This window comes from Myxine glutinosa, chromosome 3 (genome assembly GCF_964187855.1).
Source record: "Myxine glutinosa chromosome 3, kmMyxGlut1.1, whole genome shotgun sequence".
Taxonomy (NCBI): domain Eukaryota; kingdom Metazoa; phylum Chordata; class Myxini; order Myxiniformes; family Myxinidae; genus Myxine; species Myxine glutinosa.
Genome location: NC_136263.1, coordinates 41,863,971 through 41,869,970, shown reverse-complemented (window position 1 = coordinate 41,869,970; position 6,000 = coordinate 41,863,971). Strand labels below are relative to the sequence as shown.

General features: G+C 42.9%; 1 protein-coding gene across 1 annotated transcript in view; it reads left to right on the top strand.

The window, feature by feature from the left end:
* Nucleotides 1-3,962: 3,962 nt before the first annotated feature.
* LOC137423639 (interferon-induced GTP-binding protein Mx3) overlaps nt 3,963-6,000 on the top strand; it is a 137,408-nt gene continuing 135,370 nt past the window's right edge. The window contains exons 1-2 of the mRNA XM_078773932.1: nt 3,963-4,051; nt 5,430-5,645. The gene's annotated coding sequence lies outside the window, so the exon portion shown is untranslated. The remainder of the gene's footprint in view (nt 4,052-5,429; nt 5,646-6,000) is intronic.

Here is a 6,000-nt window from a genome sequence, read left to right as displayed (position 1 = left end):
GTACGGCGGCCGTGCAGTGACTTTAGTGCTGCCGTACGATGGCCTAACGGCAACCGTGACAACCGTGCGGGCGCCTTGCGGTGGCCTTGCGGTCACCGTCAGGGCGCCTCTCGGTTCGGCTTGCAGTCTCCTCACGCATTTTGATTTCATGACCTTTACGATTGCCGTGCGGACCCCATAACATTTGTGAACACTGCTGCCGCAGCCCACAAAGCCGTACGATTTGTAAAAATCCTATCTACAAACCGCAGACCGCAGAACCGTGCGGCGGCAGCATCATATGTGACTAAGGCATTAAAGGTGGTACTGTGTCCAACGCTTCAGAGTCCAACACTAACTTATTTTCCTTACGGGGTGGGTAGGGGACATCCCGAGGTGTTTTATTTGATGTTTCAACTTAAACAAGCAGATGCACTTGCAAGTACCTCAAATCTTTATACTGATGCTCACTATTGCAGTGTCATTTTGCCTTATTTGTATTTTTATGGTATAGCCCATAGGGCAAAGCCATCTAGAACGGGTTTGTCTGTATGTCCATATATACAGTCACGTGAAAAAGTAAGTACACCCCATGTAAAGTTTTGACTTTTTCAACATATTTCAACATACAGCTATTTGATCTTCATTTCAACAATATTGATCGATAAAGGTGATATAACAAATATCATGAAACATTTACATTTTGTAGTCCATTGTATAATTTAAATAAACATAAATGCAAATTTCACATGTGGAAAAAGTAAGTGCACCCTTGGCTCTAATAGGTGGTATTGCCCCCTTTGGCAGAAACAACCTCAAGTAGGCGTTTCTTATAACTGTCTACCAGTCTCTGACATCGACTGGGAGAAATTTTTGCCCACTCTTCCATGCAGAATTCTTTCAGCTGTGCGATGTTTGAGGGGTTTCTTGCATGCACAGCTCGTTTCAAATCCCCCCACAACATCTCGATGGGATTTAGATCCGGGCTTTGACTTGGCCATTCCAGAACCCTCCATTTCTTTCTTTTCAGCCATTCCTTGGTGGATTTACTGGTATGTTTAGGGTCATTGTCATGTTGCAAGGTCCACCTTTGGTTGAGCTTCAACTTTCCGACAGATGGCCTCACATTATCCTCAAGCACCCTCTGGTACAATGAAGAATTCATTGTGGATTCTACGATGGTGAGCTGCCCAGGCCCTGATGCAGCAAAGCTGCCCCAAACCATAATATTTCCAACACCATGCTTTACAGTTGGTATCAGGTTCTTGTGGTCAAATGCTGTCTTTGGTTTTCGCCAAACATGTCTTCTGGTACTGTGACCAAATAGCTCTACCTTTGACTCATCTGTCCAGAGCACATTGTTCCAGAAGTGCTGGTCTTTGCCTAGGTGTTCATTGGCAAACTTTAGTCTTGCCCTGATGTTCTTTCTGGACAGAAAAGGTTTCCTCCTGGCACACCTCCCATGTAGATCAAATATGTGCAGCCTCTTTCTAATGGTAGACTCATGCACTTTGACATCAACAGTGGCAAGAGCTACCTGTAGGTCCCATGATGACATTCTGGGGTTCTTAGAGACTTCTTTCAGCATCTTGCGGTCTGCTCTCAGGCTGAACTTGCTGGGGCGGCCGGGCCTGAACAAGTTGGCAGTTGTTTGGAATCTTCTCCACTTGTAGATGATCTTCCGGACAGTCGAATGATTGATTTCAAATTGTTTGGAGATCTTTTTAAATCCCTTCCCAGACTCGTAGGCATCTATAACCTTCTTTCTGAAGGCCTCAGAGAGCTCTTTTGATCTTGGCATGGTGACGCCGCACACTTCAACAACAAAGAGCAAACCAACCTAAATGTCTGAGGTTTAAATAAGACAGGTTCCTCCAAGATCCTCTCTAACGATGTTCTAATCATTTGCATCTGAGCTGGTGCACCCGATTCTAATTTTAGGTATTTGAAGTAGTGATAAATGTTGGGGTGTACTTACTTTTTCCACATGCGAAATTTGCATTTATGTTTATTTAAATTATCCAATAGACTACAAAATGTAAATGTTTCATGGTATTTGTTATATTATGTCACCGTTATCTATCAATATTGTTGAAATAAAGATCAAATAGCTGTATGTTGAAATATGTTGAAAAAGTCAAAACTTTACATGGGGTGTACTTACTTGCTGGTACAGTACAGCTGGTACAGCTGGTACTTACACGATAACCTGAGAACCAGTGCTGGGATTTTGACCAAAGTAGGTACAAGGATTATTATGATGAAAAGGTGAAGTGATTTGATATGAGGTCAGGAGGTCAAAGGTCAGAGTTTGTAATAGGTTTTCATTACCGTGATAAGTTAAGAACGGCTGAAAGGAACTAAGTCAAACTTGGTACAAGTAGGAGTAATGAGCAAAGATGAACTGATCCGATTATGGGGTCAAGAGGTCAAAGTTCAGAGGTCCCATGAGGTGAACATTCTACCAGTGCGATAACTTGTGAATCAGTGATGGGATTTTGACCAAACTTGGTACAAGTACATATTATGATGAAAAGATGAACTGATTAGATTTTGGCATGAAAGATCAAAACTCACATATTCCACTCGCAGGTGGAATATTTACCTCCATGACTGCATTCTTCAGAATGTTGTTGAACAAGTCCACCAACTTTGAAATAGCAGGGAGTGTTTCTGTTTGAACAGCTGAAGCCCCAGGTGATTTCAAATAAAGGAACAACTTTTCTGATATTGTAATGAAGCTCCGCACCAGAGGCAATGATTGGTGATGCACAGAATCTAAATCGAAACAAACATTCCACCCTGAACTAGTCCTTCCATGCACACTATATCATAAACTGGAACGGCACTCTTAGACGTAAGTACCACAGTATGTTAAGTCCTGCTCTTTTTCTGTTGCTTCTTCTCTGTCGGTTCTTGGATTACAAACATCGGTTGATAAGGAACAGATGGCTGGCTTTTATGGCATTTTCAGAGCTGCGGAGCTCTATATATACCACACGGCCAGACATAACAGCGGTGAACGAAGGAGCTTTTATGTAATCCATAATACTACATGGATATCCCTCTCTCGATTTGTATGGATGAAGAGCAGACATTCGATGATGTGAGTGAGGAAAGTGAAACAAATAATTTTGAGCACTTAATCTTGCAGAAACCGTTAGGGCCTGTTCCAAGGCAAGGCGTTTTTGAGCAGGCCCAAAAAAGCTTAAAAGCCCTGTGAAGGATAGCGAACTGACCAATGATAAAGTTGTCACTAAATAAGCCGGTTAATTATCCTCAACAGGCGTGTTTAAATATTCCCAATCATGCAGTGTTCATTCCTTTGGAATTCCTTCGTATGCATGCAAAGTTTGGGGCCACGAGGTTTCATCGTTTTGCAGTTATGGAGGAGACACACTGACTGACACACACACACACACACACACACACACACACACACACACACACACACACACACACACACACCACACACACACACACCACACACACACACACACACAAATCTTTTATTATTATTGATAAAGTCAGTACCCATCGTATAACAGCAAGACCGATGCAGTCTATCAGTAAAGTTATGGACAACCATAGAGGATTATCTGATCTACTTTGAAAACTGGATTATAAACATTCTCGTCTCTGTAAAGTCATCATTCATTTTGTGTGGAATTAATTTCGCAAAGGAAACTGGGAGAAAGATATAGGAGAGACCCTGCCAATCTTGTGGCAGTGTGAGGATGGGGTTGGGGTAAATCCATGTAGGGTTGTGGAATGCGTCACTGAGCTTCTTGAGGACACAACCCATGCATTGCATTGAGTGGAGTGGCGCATACCTGGACGTCATGGAAAGGTCAAAATTATAAAGAAGAAGAATGTCTCTTGTTACCTTCTCGGAAACATCGTCAAAAAAGATGATGCATTAACCAAACGTCACAAAATAATGTTCTTTAAAAAGGATGTCCTGTGAGATTGTCTCTACCCTTCAGGTGTTTGCAGGTAATGGGACGAAGACGCAAGATGTCGAATGATAAAAGCTCTGGGCTTTCCGAGGACAATATACCTCCGATCCAAGGTGAGAACAATTTCACATCATTCTCTCATTCCTGAAACATCAGCACTTTACTCTATTCCCAGCACCAAACTTTTAATTATTTATTTACTTGTGTACACTTTACCATCTTCACAATAAACACACATCTTTTAATTATTTATTTACTTCACCATCATAGTTACCTACAAACCACCTTGAATTATTTATACATTTTACCATCACCAATCACGTGGCCGAAATGGCGCTGAACATATGCCTCGTCATACTAAACAATGCCCGGAGACGTCTGGAGACGCTCTTTTCCGCAAATGAACACTTTGTTTTAGCAGTCAGAACTGCTGTTTAGCTCAATTCTGCAGTTTAAACTTTGAAAAGCTCAATTCCGCAGTTTAAGTTTTGAAATTCCACTCAGGTGAAGAGATTCTAGAGATCATCACACTTTTGTTGTAATTAAATAAAACCACGAAACCCAGAGACACCTGGAGGGTTGTATGGTGGAGGGTGAGATGGTTTGGGAGGAGGTAAGCGTGAGGGGAGGGGAAGGGAAGGCAGCGCCATAGAATATGGCTTTATTTTAATTACAACTAAAAAGTGCCTTTATATAATTTAAGCTTTATTTAATAAAGTGCCCTTGTTACCACCTCAGATAGTTCCAGTTCCATAGAGGGTGCACAGGGTCAGTTCCATGCACAGTCGCTGTTTGAGTCTCAATTCTCAAGGGAATCCAATGTGAGAATCCTTTTTAAAATGGCACGTCCTGTTAGAGCCTGTTTGAACCGGCCTTGCTTCCCCATTTCATTCAATCCTGTACTAACGCCAGCAGATGGGACGCCCAGTTTTACATCCGTCCGAGGGATGGCAAACACTGATGAATCGTCCTGCTTCTGAAACTGTAGTAGGTCACTCCGCCCGCCCCCCTCCCACCTCCCTGACAACCCTCCCTCAAGTCCTCTTTGAGGGATAAGGGGGTAAAATAACCTCTCCCTCCCAAGTCCCCCTCCCGCTTATATACCTCCATGAGGTGTAAGACTAGTAAAACTAGACTCTAAAAAGTCTAGGTAACCCTCTCCCCTACCCCCCAGCCCTCTTCGACCAGTTATTATCAAGGAGAGTATGATTTATTTTGGTTATGTTCAGTAGAGTGACTGTGCATGCCCCATGCTTCCCCTCAGGTCCTCCTACCAAATGCAAGTCTTAACTCAGTGACTGTCAAAACAATTGCACCAAAAGAACTAAACCCAAGTTGAACATCATTTGTGAACGTCCAGAAAGATTTGTATACTTGCATCCTTGGCTAACAATTGAAATTGTTGTTACAATACTTCGTTTTGTTCCATTGTTAGCTGCCTGGGGTTAATTTGCATCGAAATTTATTTTGACCCTCTCTTCCTTTACCAAGACATGGTGCAACAGAATGAAGACACCCACAGTGGCATGCTGAGCAGCTCCTTTGAGAAGAAGGTTCGACCTTTTTTGGACCTCATTGATGACCTGCGTGCGGTGGGTGTTGAGAAAGATGTTGCTCTCCCCACTGTGGCCGTGATTGGAGATCAGAGTTCTGGAAAAAGCTCTGTGCTTGAATCACTTTCAGGGGTGCAGCTTCCACGTGGGACTGGTATGTATTGTCATGTCAACATGTCTTCTAACGGTGACCCGACGACTTTGGGGTTATAATTAATTCCCACAGATTGGGCCGAATCACATGAGGGACCTGAGCGGAATGATCCCCAGGACGGTACGGTCGGAATTGATATATTCCTGTTTGTCTCTTGAAGCAAATGTCACTCATTTTAATCTCCCCAGGGTTTTGACCAAAGCCCTTTTCTCAATCAAGGGCATTGTAATGGTGGGTCACCACACGCAATGTGTTCTTAAGGAATAACATGTTTCTTTACAGGAAGCACAGGACGACAAAAATGGAGAATCTCGTTTTGTGCTTACCTCACCTGAAGCCTCACCTGGTTTACAGA